Raw genomic sequence first — 12,284 nt, 5'->3', positions numbered from 1 at the left:
TCTCGATCCCTGGTAGCCCGCCATTCATTTCAATGGGGGATTTCGACCACTGGGAGCAGGCCATTCATTTCAATGGGGGATTTCGACCCCTAGGCGCCCGCCATTCATTTCAATGGGGGATTTTGACTCCTGGTCACCCGCCATTCATTTCAATGGGGGAATTCGACCCCTGGGAGCCCGCCATTCATTCCTATGGGGAAATCTCGATCCCTGGTGGACCGCCATTCATTTCAATGGGGGATTTCAACCCCTGGTAACCTGCCATTCATTCCTATGATGGATTTTGACCCTTGGGAGCCCACCAATCATTTAAATGGGGGAATTCGACCACTGGTAGCCCGCCATTCATTTCAATGGGGGATTTCGACCACTGGGAGCCCACCATTCATTTCTATGGGGGAATCTCGATCCCTGGTAGCCCGCCATTCATTTCAATGGGGGATTTCGACCACTGGTAGCCCGCCATTCATTTCAATGGGGGATTTTGATTCCTGGGTGCCCGCCATTCATTTCTATAGGGGAATTCGACCCCTGGTTGCCCGCCATTCATTTCAATGGGGGATTTCGACCACTGGGAGCCAGCCATTCATTTCAATGGGGGATTTCGACTCTTGGTCGCCCGCCATTCATTTCAATGGGGGAATTCAACCCCTGGGAGCCCGCCATTCATTTCAATGGGGGATTTCGACCCCTAGGCGCCCCCGCCATACATTCCTATGGGGGAATCTCGATCCCTGGTAGCCCGACATTCATTCCTATGGGGGATTTCGACCCCTGGGAGCCCACCATTCATTTAAATAGGGGAGTTCGACCCCTGGTAGCCCGCCATTCATTTCAATGGGGGATTTCGACCACTGGGAGCCCACCATTCATTTCTATGGGGGAATCTCGATCCCTGGTAGCCCGCCATTCATTTCAATGGGGGATTTCGACCACTGGGAGCCAGCCATTCATTTCAATGGGGGATTTAGACCCCTAGGCGCCCGCCATTCATTTCAATGGGGGATTTTGACTCCTGGTCGCCCGCCATTCATTTCAATGGGGGAATTCGACCCCTGGGAGCCCGCCATTCATTTCAATGGGGGATTTCGACCACTGGGAGCCAGCCATTCATTTCAATGGGGGATTTCGAACCCTAGGCGCCCCCGCCATTCATTCCTATGGGGGAATCTCGATCCCTGGTAGACCGCCATTCATTTCAATGGGGGATTTCAACCCCTGGTAACCTGCCATTCATTCCTATGATGGATTTCGACCCCTGGGAGCCCACCATTCATTTAAATGGGGGAATTCGACCCCTGGTAGCCCGCCATTCATTTCAATGGGGGATTTCGACCACTGGGAGCCCACCATTCATTTCTATGGGGGAATCTCGATCCCTGGTAGCCCGCCATTCATTCCTATGGGGGATTTCGACCCCTCGGAGCCCACCATTCATTTAAATGGGGGAATTCGACACCTGGGTGCCCGCCATACATTTCAATGGGGGATTTCGACCCCTGGTAGCCCGCCATTCATTTCATTGGGGGATTTTGACACCTGGGCGCACGCCATTCAATTCAATAGGGGAATTCGACCCCTGGTAGCCCGCCAAACATTTCAATGGGGGATTTCCACCCCTGGTAGCCCGCCATTCATTTCAATGAGGGATTTCGACCCCTGGGAGCCCTCCATTCATTTTAATGGGGGATTTCGACCACTGGGAATCAGCCATTCATTTCAATGGGGGATTTCTACCCCTTGGAGCCCGTCATTCATTTCTATGGGGGATTTCAACCACTGGGAGTCAGCCATTCATTTCAATGGGGGATTTCGAACCCTAGGTGCCCGCATTTCATTTCATTGGGGGATTTCGACCCCTGGTAACCCGCCATTCATTCCTATGGGTGATTTCGACCCCTGGGAGCCCACCATTCATTTAAATGGGGGAATTCGACCCCTGGTAGCCCACCATTCATTTCAATGGGGGATTTCGACCACTTGGAGCCAACCATTCATTTCTAAGGGGGAATCTCGATCCCTGGTAGCCCGCCATTCATTTCAATGGGGGATTTCGACCACTGGGAGCAGGCCATTCATTTCAATGGGGGATTTCGACCCCTAGGCGCCCGCCATTCATTTCAATGGGGGATTTTGACTCCTGGTCGCCCGCCATTCATTTCAATGGGGGATTTCAACCCCTGGTAACCTGCCATTCATTCCTATGATGGATTTCGACCCTTGGGAGCCCACCATTCATTTAAATGGGGGATTTTGATTCCTGGGCGCCCGCCACTCATTTCAATAGGGGAATTCGACCCCTGGTTGCCCCCCATTCATTTCAATGGGGGATTTCGACCACTGGGAGCCAGCCATTCATTTCAATGGGTGATTTCGAACCCTAGGTTCCCGCATTTCATTTCATTGGGGGATTTCGACCCCTAGGCGCCCGCCATTCATTTCAATTGGGGATTTCAACCCCTGGTAACCCGCCATTCATTCCTATGGGTGATTTCGACCCCTGGTAGCCCGCTATTCATTTCAATGGGGGATTTCAACCACTGGGAGCCCACCATTCATTTCTAAGGGGGAATCTCGATCCCTGGTAGCCCGCCATTCATTTCAATGGGGGATTTCGACCACTGGGAGCAGGCCATTCATTTCAATGGGGGATTTCGACCCCTAGGCGCCCGCCATTCATTTCAATGGGGGATTTTGACTCCTGGTCACCCGCCATTCATTTCAATGGGGGAATTCGACCCCTGGGAGCCCGCCATTCATTCCTATGGGGAAATCTCGATCCCTGGTGGACCGCCATTCATTTCAATGGGGGATTTCAACCCCTGGTAACCTGCCATTCATTCCTATGATGGATTTTGACCCTTGGGAGCCCACCAATCATTTAAATGGGGGAATTCGACCACTGGTAGCCCGCCATTCATTTCAATGGGGGATTTCGACCACTGGGAGCCCACCATTCATTTCTATGGGGGAATCTCGATCCCTGGTAGCCCGCCATTCATTTCAATGGGGGATTTCGACCACTGGTAGCCCGCCATTCATTTCAATGGGGGATTTTGATTCCTGGGTGCCCGCCATTCATTTCTATAGGGGAATTCGACCCCTGGTTGCCCGCCATTCATTTCAATGGGGGATTTCGACCACTGGGAGCCAGCCATTCATTTCAATGGGGGATTTCGACTCTTGGTCGCCCGCCATTCATTTCAATGGGGGAATTCAACCCCTGGGAGCCCGCCATTCATTTCAATGGGGGATTTCGACCCCTAGGCGCTCCCGCCATACATTCCTATGGGGGAATCTCGATCCCTGGTAGCCCGACATTCATTCCTATGGGGGATTTCGACCCCTGGGAGCCCACCATTCATTTAAATAGGGGAGTTCGACCCCTGGTAGCCCGCCATTCATTTCAATGGGGGATTTCGACCACTGGGAGCCCACCATTCATTTCTATGGGGGAATCTCGATCCCTGGTAGCCCGCCATTCATTTCAATGGGGGATTTCGACCACTGGGAGCCAGCCATTCATTTCAATGGGGGATTTAGACCCCTAGGCGCCCGCCATTCATTTCAATGGGGGATTTTGACTCCTGGTCGCCCGCCATTCATTTCAATGGGGGAATTCGACCCCTGGGAGCCCGCCATTCATTTCAATGGGGGATTTCGACCACTGGGAGCCAGCCATTCATTTCAATGGGGGATTTCGAACCCTAGGCGCCCCCGCCATTCATTCCTATGGGGGAATCTCGATCCCTGGTAGACCGCCATTCATTTCAATGGGGGATTTCAACCCCTGGTAACCTGCCATTCATTCCTATGATGGATTTCGACCCCTGGGAGCCCACCATTCATTTAAATGGGGGAATTCGACCCCTGGTAGCCCGCCATTCATTTCAATGGGGGATTTCGACCACTGGGAGCCCACCATTCATTTCTATGGGGGAATCTCGATCCCTGGTAGCCCGCCATTCATTCCTATGGGGGATTTCGACCCCTCGGAGCCCACCATTCATTTAAATGGGGGAATTCGACACCTGGGTGCCCGCCATACATTTCAATGGGGGATTTCGACCCCTGGTAGCCCGCCATTCATTTCATTGGGGGATTTTGACACCTGGGCGCACGCCATTCAATTCAATAGGGGAATTCGACCCCTGGTAGCCCGCCAAACATTTCAATGGGGGATTTCCACCCCTGGTAGCCCGCCATTCATTTCAATGAGGGATTTCGACCCCTGGGAGCCCTCCATTCATTTTAATGGGGGATTTCGACCACTGGGAATCAGCCATTCATTTCAATGGGGGATTTCTACCCCTTGGAGCCCGTCATTCATTTCTATGGGGGATTTCGACCACTGGGAGTCAGCCATTCATTTCAATGGGGGATTTCGAACCCTAGGTGCCCGCATTTCATTTCATTGGGGGATTTCGACCCCTGGTAACCCGCCATTCATTCCTATGGGTGATTTCGACCCCTGGGAGCCCACCATTCATTTAAATGGGGGAATTCGACCCCTGGTAGCCCACCATTCATTTCAATGGGGGATTTCGACCACTTGGAGCCAACCATTCATTTCTAAGGGGGAATCTCGATCCCTGGTAGCCCGCCATTCATTTCAATGGGGGATTTCGACCACTGGGAGCAGGCCATTCATTTCAATGGGGGATTTCGACCCCTAGGCGCCCGCCATTCATTTCAATGGGGGATTTTGACTCCTGGTCGCCCGCCATTCATTTCAATGGGGGATTTCAACCCCTGGTAACCTGCCATTCATTCCTATGATGGATTTCGACCCTTGGGAGCCCACCATTCATTTAAATGGGGGAATTCGACCCCTGGTAGCCCGCCATTCATTTCAATGGGGGATTTCGACCACTGGGAGCCCACCATTCATTTCTATGGGGGAATCTCGATCCCTGGTAGCCCGCCATTCATTTCAATGGGTGATTTCGACCCCTGGTAGCCCGCCATTCATTTCAATGGGGGATTTTGATTCCTGGGCGCCCGCCATTCATTTCAATAGGGGAATTCGACCCCTGGTTGCCCGACATTCATTTCAATGGGGGATTTCGACCACTGGAAGCCAGCCATTCATTTCAATGGGGGATTTCGACTCCTAGGTGCCCGCCATTCATTTCAATGGGGGATTTTGACTCTTGGTCGCCCGCCATTCATTTCAATGTGGGAATTCAACCCCTGGGAGCCCGCCATTCATTTGAATGGGGGATTTCGACCCCTAGGCGCCCCCGCCAAACATTCCTATGGGGGAATCTCGATCCCTGGTAGCCCGCCATTCATTCCTCTGGGGGATTTCGACCCCTGGGAGCTCACCATTCATTTCAATGGGGGATTTTGACTCCTGGTCGCCCGCCATTCATTTCAATGGGGGATTTCAACCCCTGGTAACCTGCCATTCATTCCTATGATGGATTTCGACCCTTGGGAGCCCACCATTCATTTAAATGGGGGAATTCGACCCCTGGTAGCCCGCCATTCATTTCAATGGGGGATTTCGACCACTGGGAGCCCACCATTCATTTCTATGGGGGAATCTCGATCCCTGGGAGCCAGCCATTCATTTCAATGGGGGATTTCGACCCCTAGGCGCCCGCCATTCATTTCAATGGGGGATTTTGACTCCTGGTCGCCCGCCATTCATTTCAATAGGGGAATTCGACCCCTGGTTGCCCGACATTCATTTCAATGGGGGATTTCGACCACTGGGAGCCAGCCATTCATTTCAATGGGGGATTTCGAGTCCTAGGTGCCCGCCATTCATTTCAATGGGGGATTTTGACTCTTGGTCGCCCGCCATTCATATCAATGGGGGAATTCAACCCCTGGGAGCCCGCCATTCATTTGAATGGGGGATTTCGACTCCTAGGCGCCCCCGCCAAACATTCCTATGGGGAAATCTCGATCCCTGGTAGCCCGCCATTCATTCCTATGGGGGATTTCGACCCCTGGGAGCTCACCATTCATTTAAATGGGGGAATTCGACCCCTGGGTGCTCGCCATTCATTTAAATGGGGGATTTCGACACCTGATAGCCCGCCATTCATTTCATTGGGGGATTTTGACCCCTGGTTGCCCGCCATTCATTTCAATGGGGGATTTCGACCACTGGGAGCCAGCCATTCATTTCAATGGGGGATTTCGACCCCTAGGCCTCCGACATTCATTTCAATGGGGGATTTTGACTCCTGGTCGCCCGCCATTCATTTCAATGGGGGATTTCGACCACTTGGAGCCCACCATTCATTTCTAAGGGGGAATCTCGATCCCTGGTAGCCCGCCATTCATTTCATTGGGGGATTTTGACCCCTGGTTGCCCGCCATTCATTTCAATGGGGGATTTCGACCACTGGGAGCCAGCCAATCATTTCAATGGGGGATTTTGACCCCTAGGCCTCCGCCATTCATTTCAATGGGGGATTTTGACTCCTGGTCGCCCGCCATTCATTTCAATGGGGGAATTCGACCCCTGGGAGCCCGCCATTCATTCCTATGGGGGAATCTCGATCCCTGGTAGACCGCCATTCATTTCAATAGGGGATTTCAACCCCTGGTAACCTGCCATTCATTCCTATGATGGATTTCGACCCTTGGGAGCCCACCATTCATTTAAATGGGGGAATTCGACCACTGGTAGCCCGCCATTCAATTCAATGGGGGATTTCGACCACTGGGAGCCCACCATTCATTTCTATGGGGGAATCTCGATCCCTGGTAGCCCGCCATTAATTTCAATGGGGGATTTCGACACCTGGTAGCCCGCCATTCATTTCAATGGGGGATTTTGATTCCTTGGCGCCCGCCATTCATTTCAATAGGGAAATTCGACCCCTGGTTGCCGCCATTCATTTCAATGGGGGATTTCGACCACTGGGAGACAGCCATTCATTTCAATGGGGGATTTCGACCCCTAGGCCTCCGCCATTCATTTCAATGGGGGATTTTGACTCCTGGTCGCCCGCCATTCATTTCAATGGGGGATTTCGACCACTGGGAGACAGCCATTCATTACAATGGGGGATTTCGACCCCTAGGCCTCCGCCATTCATTTCAATGGGGGATTTTGACTCCTGGTCGCCCGCCATTCATTTCAATGGGGGAATTCAACCCTGGGAGCCCGCCATTCATTTCAATGGGGGATTTCGACCCCTGGTAGCCCGCCATTCATTCCTATGGGGGATTTCGACCCCTCGGAGCCCACCATTCATTTAAATGGGGGAATTCGACACCTGGGTGCCCGCCATACATTTCAATGGGGGATTTCGACCCCTGGTAGCCCGCCATTCATTTCATTGGGGGATTTTGACCCCTGGGCGCACGCCATTCAATTCAATAGGGGAATTCGACCCCTGGTAGCCCGCCAAACATTTCAATGGGGGATTTCCACCCCTGGTAGCCCGCCATTCATTTCAATGAGGGATTTCGACCCCTGGGAGCCCTCCATTCATTTTAATGGGGGATTTCGACCACTGGGAGCCAGCCATTCATTTCAATGGGGGATTTCTACCCCTTGGAGCCCGTCATTCATTTCTATGGGGGATTTCGACCACTGGGAGTCAGCCATTCATTTCAATGGGGGATTTCGAACCCTAGGTGCCCGCATTTCATTTCATTGGGGGATTTCGACCCCTAGGCGCCTGCCATTCATTTCAATGGGGGATTTCAACCCCTGGTAACCCGCCATTCATTCCTATGGGTGATTTCGACCCCTGGGAGCCCACCATTCATTTAAATGGGGGAATTCGACCCCTGGTAGCCCGCCATTCATTTCAATGGGGGATTTCGACCACTTGGAGCCCACCATTCATTTCTAAGGGGGAATCTCGATCCCTGGTAGCCCGCCATTCATTTCAATGGGGGATTTCGACCACTGGGAGCAGGCCATTCATTTCAATGGGGGATTTCGACCCCTAGGCGCCCGCCATTCATTTCAATGGGGGATTTTGACTCCTGGTCGCCCGCCATTCATTTCAATTGGGGATTTAAACCCCTGGTAACCTGCCATTCATTCCTATGATGGATTTCGACCCTTGGGAGCCCACCATTCATTTAAATGGGGGAATTCGACCCCTGGTAGCCCGCCATTCATTTCAATGGGGGATTTCGACCACTGGGAGCCCACCATTCATTTCTATGGGGGAATCTCGATCCCTGGTAGCCCGCCATTCATTTCAATGGGTGATTTCGACCCCTGGTAGCCCGCCATTCATTTCAATGGGGGATTTTGATTCCTGGGCGCGCGCCATTCATTTCAATGGGGGATTTCGACCACTGGGAGCCAGCCATTCATTTCAATGGGGGATTTCGACTCCTAGGTGCCCGCCATTCATTTCAATGGGGGATTTTGACTCTTGGTCGCCCGCCATTCATTTCAATGGGGGAATTCAACCCCTGGGAGCCCGCCATTCATTTGAATGGGGGATTTCGACCCCTAGGCGCCCCCGCCACACATTCTAATGGGGGAATCTCGATCCCTGGTAGCCCGCCATTCATTCCTATGGGGGATTTCGACCGCTGGGAGCTCACCATTCATTTAAATGGGGGAATTTGACCCCTGGGTGCCCGCCATTCATTTCAATGGGGGATTTCGACCCCTGATAGCCCGCCATTCATTTCATTGGGGGATTTTGACCCCTGGTTGCCCGCCATTCATTTCAATGGGGGATTTCGACCACTGGGAGCCAGCCATTCATTTCAATGGGGGATTTCGTCCCCTAGGCCTCCGCCATTCATTTCAATGGGGGATTTTGACTCCTGGTCGCCCGCCATTCATTTCAATGGGGGATTTCGACCACTTGGAGCCCACCATTCATTTCTAAGGGGGAATCTCGATCCCTGGTAGCCCGCCATTCATTTCAATGGGGGATTTCGACCACTGGGAGCAGGCCATTCATTTCAATGGGGGATTTCGACCCCTAGGCGCCCACCATTCATTTAAATGGGGGAATTCGACCCCTGGTAGCCCGCCATTCATTTCAATGGGGGATTTCGACCACTGGGAGCCCACCATTCATTTCTATGGGGGAATCTCGATCCCTGGTAGCCCGCCATTCATTTCAATGGGGGATTTCGACCCATGGTAGCCCGCCATTCATTCCTATGGGGGATTTCGACCCCTCGGAGCCCACCATTCGTTTAAATGGGGGAATTCGACACCTGGGTGCCCGCCATACATTTCAATGGGGGATTTCGACCCCTGGTAGCCCTACATTCATTTCATTGGGGGATTTTGACCCCTGGGCGCACGCCATTCAATTCAATAGGGGAATTCGACCCCTGGTAGCCCGCCAAACATTTCAATGGGGGATTTCCACCCCTGGTAGCCCGCCATTCATTTCAATGAGGGATTTCGACCCCTAGGCGCCCGCCATTCATTTCAATGGGGGATTTCAACCCCTGGTAACCCGCCATTCATTCCTATGGGTGATTTCGACCCCTGGGAGCCCACATTTCATTTAAATGGGGGAATTCGACACCTGGGTGCCCGCCATTCATTTCAATGGGGGATTTCGACCACTTGGAGCCCACCATTCATTTCTAAGGGGGAATCTCGATCCCTGGTAGCCCGCCATTCATTTCAATGGGGGATTTCGACCACTGGGAGCAGGCCATTCATTTCAATTGGGGATTTCGACCCCTAGGCGCCCGTCATTCATTTCAATGGGGGATTTTGACTCCTGGTCGCCCGCCATTCATTTCAATGGGGGATTTCAACCCCTGGTAACCTGCCATTCATTCCTATGATGGATTTCGACCCTTGGGAGCCCACCATTCATTTAAATGGGGGAATTCGACCCCTGGTAGCCCGCCATTCATTTCAATGGGGGATTTCGACCACTGGGAGCCCACCATTCATTTCTATGGGGGAATCTCGATCCCTGGTAGCCCGCCATTCATTTCAATGGGTGATTTCGACCCCTGGTAGCCCGCCATTCATTTCAAGTGGGGGATTTTGATTCCTGGGCGCCCGCCATTCATTTCAATAGGGGAATTCGACCCCTGGTTGCCCGACATTCATTTCAATGGGGGATTTCGACCACTGGGAGCCAGCCATTCATTTCAATGGGGGATTTCGAGTCCTAGGTGCCCGCCATTCATTTCAATGGGGGATTTTGACTCTTGGTCGCCCGCCATTCATATCAATGGGGGAATTCAACCCCTGGGAGCCCGCCATTCATTTGAATGGGGGATTTCGACTCCTAGGCGCCCCCGCCATACATTCCTATGGGGGAATCTCGATCCCTGGTAGCCCGCCATTCATTCCTATGGGGGATTTCGACCCCTGGGAGCTCACCATTCATTTAAATGGGGGAATTCGACCCCTGGGTGCCCGCCATTCATTTCAATGGGGGATTTCGACACCTGATAGCCCGCCATTCATTTCATTGGGGGATTTTGACCCCTGGTTGCCCGCCATTCATTTCAATGGGGGATTTCGACCACTGGGAGCCAGCCATTCATTTCAATGGGGGATTTTGACCCCTAGGCCTCCGCCATTCATTTCAATGGGGGATTTTGACTCCTGGTCGCCCGCCATTCCTTTCAATGGGGGAATTCGACCCCTGGGAGCCCGCCATTCATTCCTATGGGGGAATCTCGATCCCTGGTAGACCGCCATTCATTTCAATGGGGGATTTCAACCCCTGGTAACCTGCCATTCATTCCTATGATGGATTTCGACCCTTGGGAGCCCACCATTCATTTAAATGGGGGAATTCGACCCCTGGTAGCCCGCCATTCATTTCAATGGGGGATTTCGACCACTGGGAGCCCACCATTCATTTCTATGGGGGAATCTCGATCCCTGGTAGCCCGCCATTAATTTCAATGGGGGATTTCGACCCCTGGTAGCCCGCCATTCATTTCAATGGGGGATTTTGATTCCTTGGCGCCCGCCATTCATTTCAATAGGGAAATTCGACCCCTGGTTGCCGCCATTCATTTCAATGGGGGATTTCGACCACTGGGAGACAGCCATTCATTTCAATGGGGGATTTCGACCCCTAGGCCTCCGCCATTCATTTCAATGGGGGATTTTGACTCCTGGTCGCCCGCCATTCATTTCAATGGGGGAATTCAACCCTGGGAGCCCGCCATTCATTTCACTTGGGGATTTCGACCCCTGGTAGCCCGCCATTCATTCCTATGGGGGATTTCGACCCCTCGGAGCCCACCATTCATTTAAATGGGGGAATTCGACCCCTGGGTGCCCGCCATACATTTCAGTGGGGGATTTCGACCCCTGGTAGCCCGCCATTCATTTCATTGGGGGATTTTGACCCCTGGGCGCACGCCATTAAATTCAATAGGGGAATTCGACCCCTGGTAGCCCGCCAAACATTTCAATGGGGGATTTCCACCCCTGGTAGCCCGCCATTCATTTCAATGAGGGATTTCGACCCCTGGGAGCCCTCCATTCATTTTAATGGGGGATTTCGATCACTGGGAGCCAGCCATTCATTTCAATGGGGAATTTCTACCCCTTGGAGCCCGTCATTCATTTCTATGGGGGATTTCCACCACTGGGAGTCAGCCATTCATTTCAATGGGGGATTTCGAACCCTAGGTGCCCGCATTTCATTTCATTGGGAGATTTCGACCCCTAGGCGCCCGCCATTCATTTCAATGGGGGATTTCAACCCCTGGTAACCCGCCATTCATTCCTATGGGTGATTTCGACCCCTGGGAGCCCACCATTCATTTAAATGGGGGAATTCGACCCTTGGTAGCCCGCCATTCATTTCAATGGGGGATTTCGACCACTTGGAGCCCACCATTCATTTCTAAGGGGGAATCTCGATCCCTGGTAGACCGCCATTCATTTCAATGGGGGATTTCGACCACTGGGAGCAGGCCATTCATTTCAATGGGGGATTTCGACCCCTAGGCGCCCGCCATTCATTTCAATGGGGGATTTTGACTCCTGGTCGCCCGCCATTCATTTCAATGGGGGATTTCAACCCCTGGTAACCTGCCATTCATTCCTATGATGGATTTCGACCCTTGGGAGCCCACCATTCATTTAAATGGGGGAATTCGACCCCTGGTAGCCCGCCATTCATTTCAATGGGGGATTTCGACCACTGGGAGCCCACCATTCATTTCTATGGGGGAATCTCGATCCCTGGTAGCCCGCCATTCATTTCAATGGGTGATTTCGACCCCTGGTAGCCCGCCATTCATTTCAATGGGGGATTTTGATTCCTGGGCGCCCGCCATTCATTTCAATAGTGGAATTCGACCCCTGGTTGCCCGACATTCATTTCAATGGG

Source organism: Vanacampus margaritifer, chromosome 9 (assembly GCF_051991255.1).
Source record: "Vanacampus margaritifer isolate UIUO_Vmar chromosome 9, RoL_Vmar_1.0, whole genome shotgun sequence".
NCBI classification, from domain to species: Eukaryota; Metazoa; Chordata; class Actinopteri; order Syngnathiformes; family Syngnathidae; genus Vanacampus; species Vanacampus margaritifer.
This window is presented reverse-complemented; position numbering follows the sequence as displayed.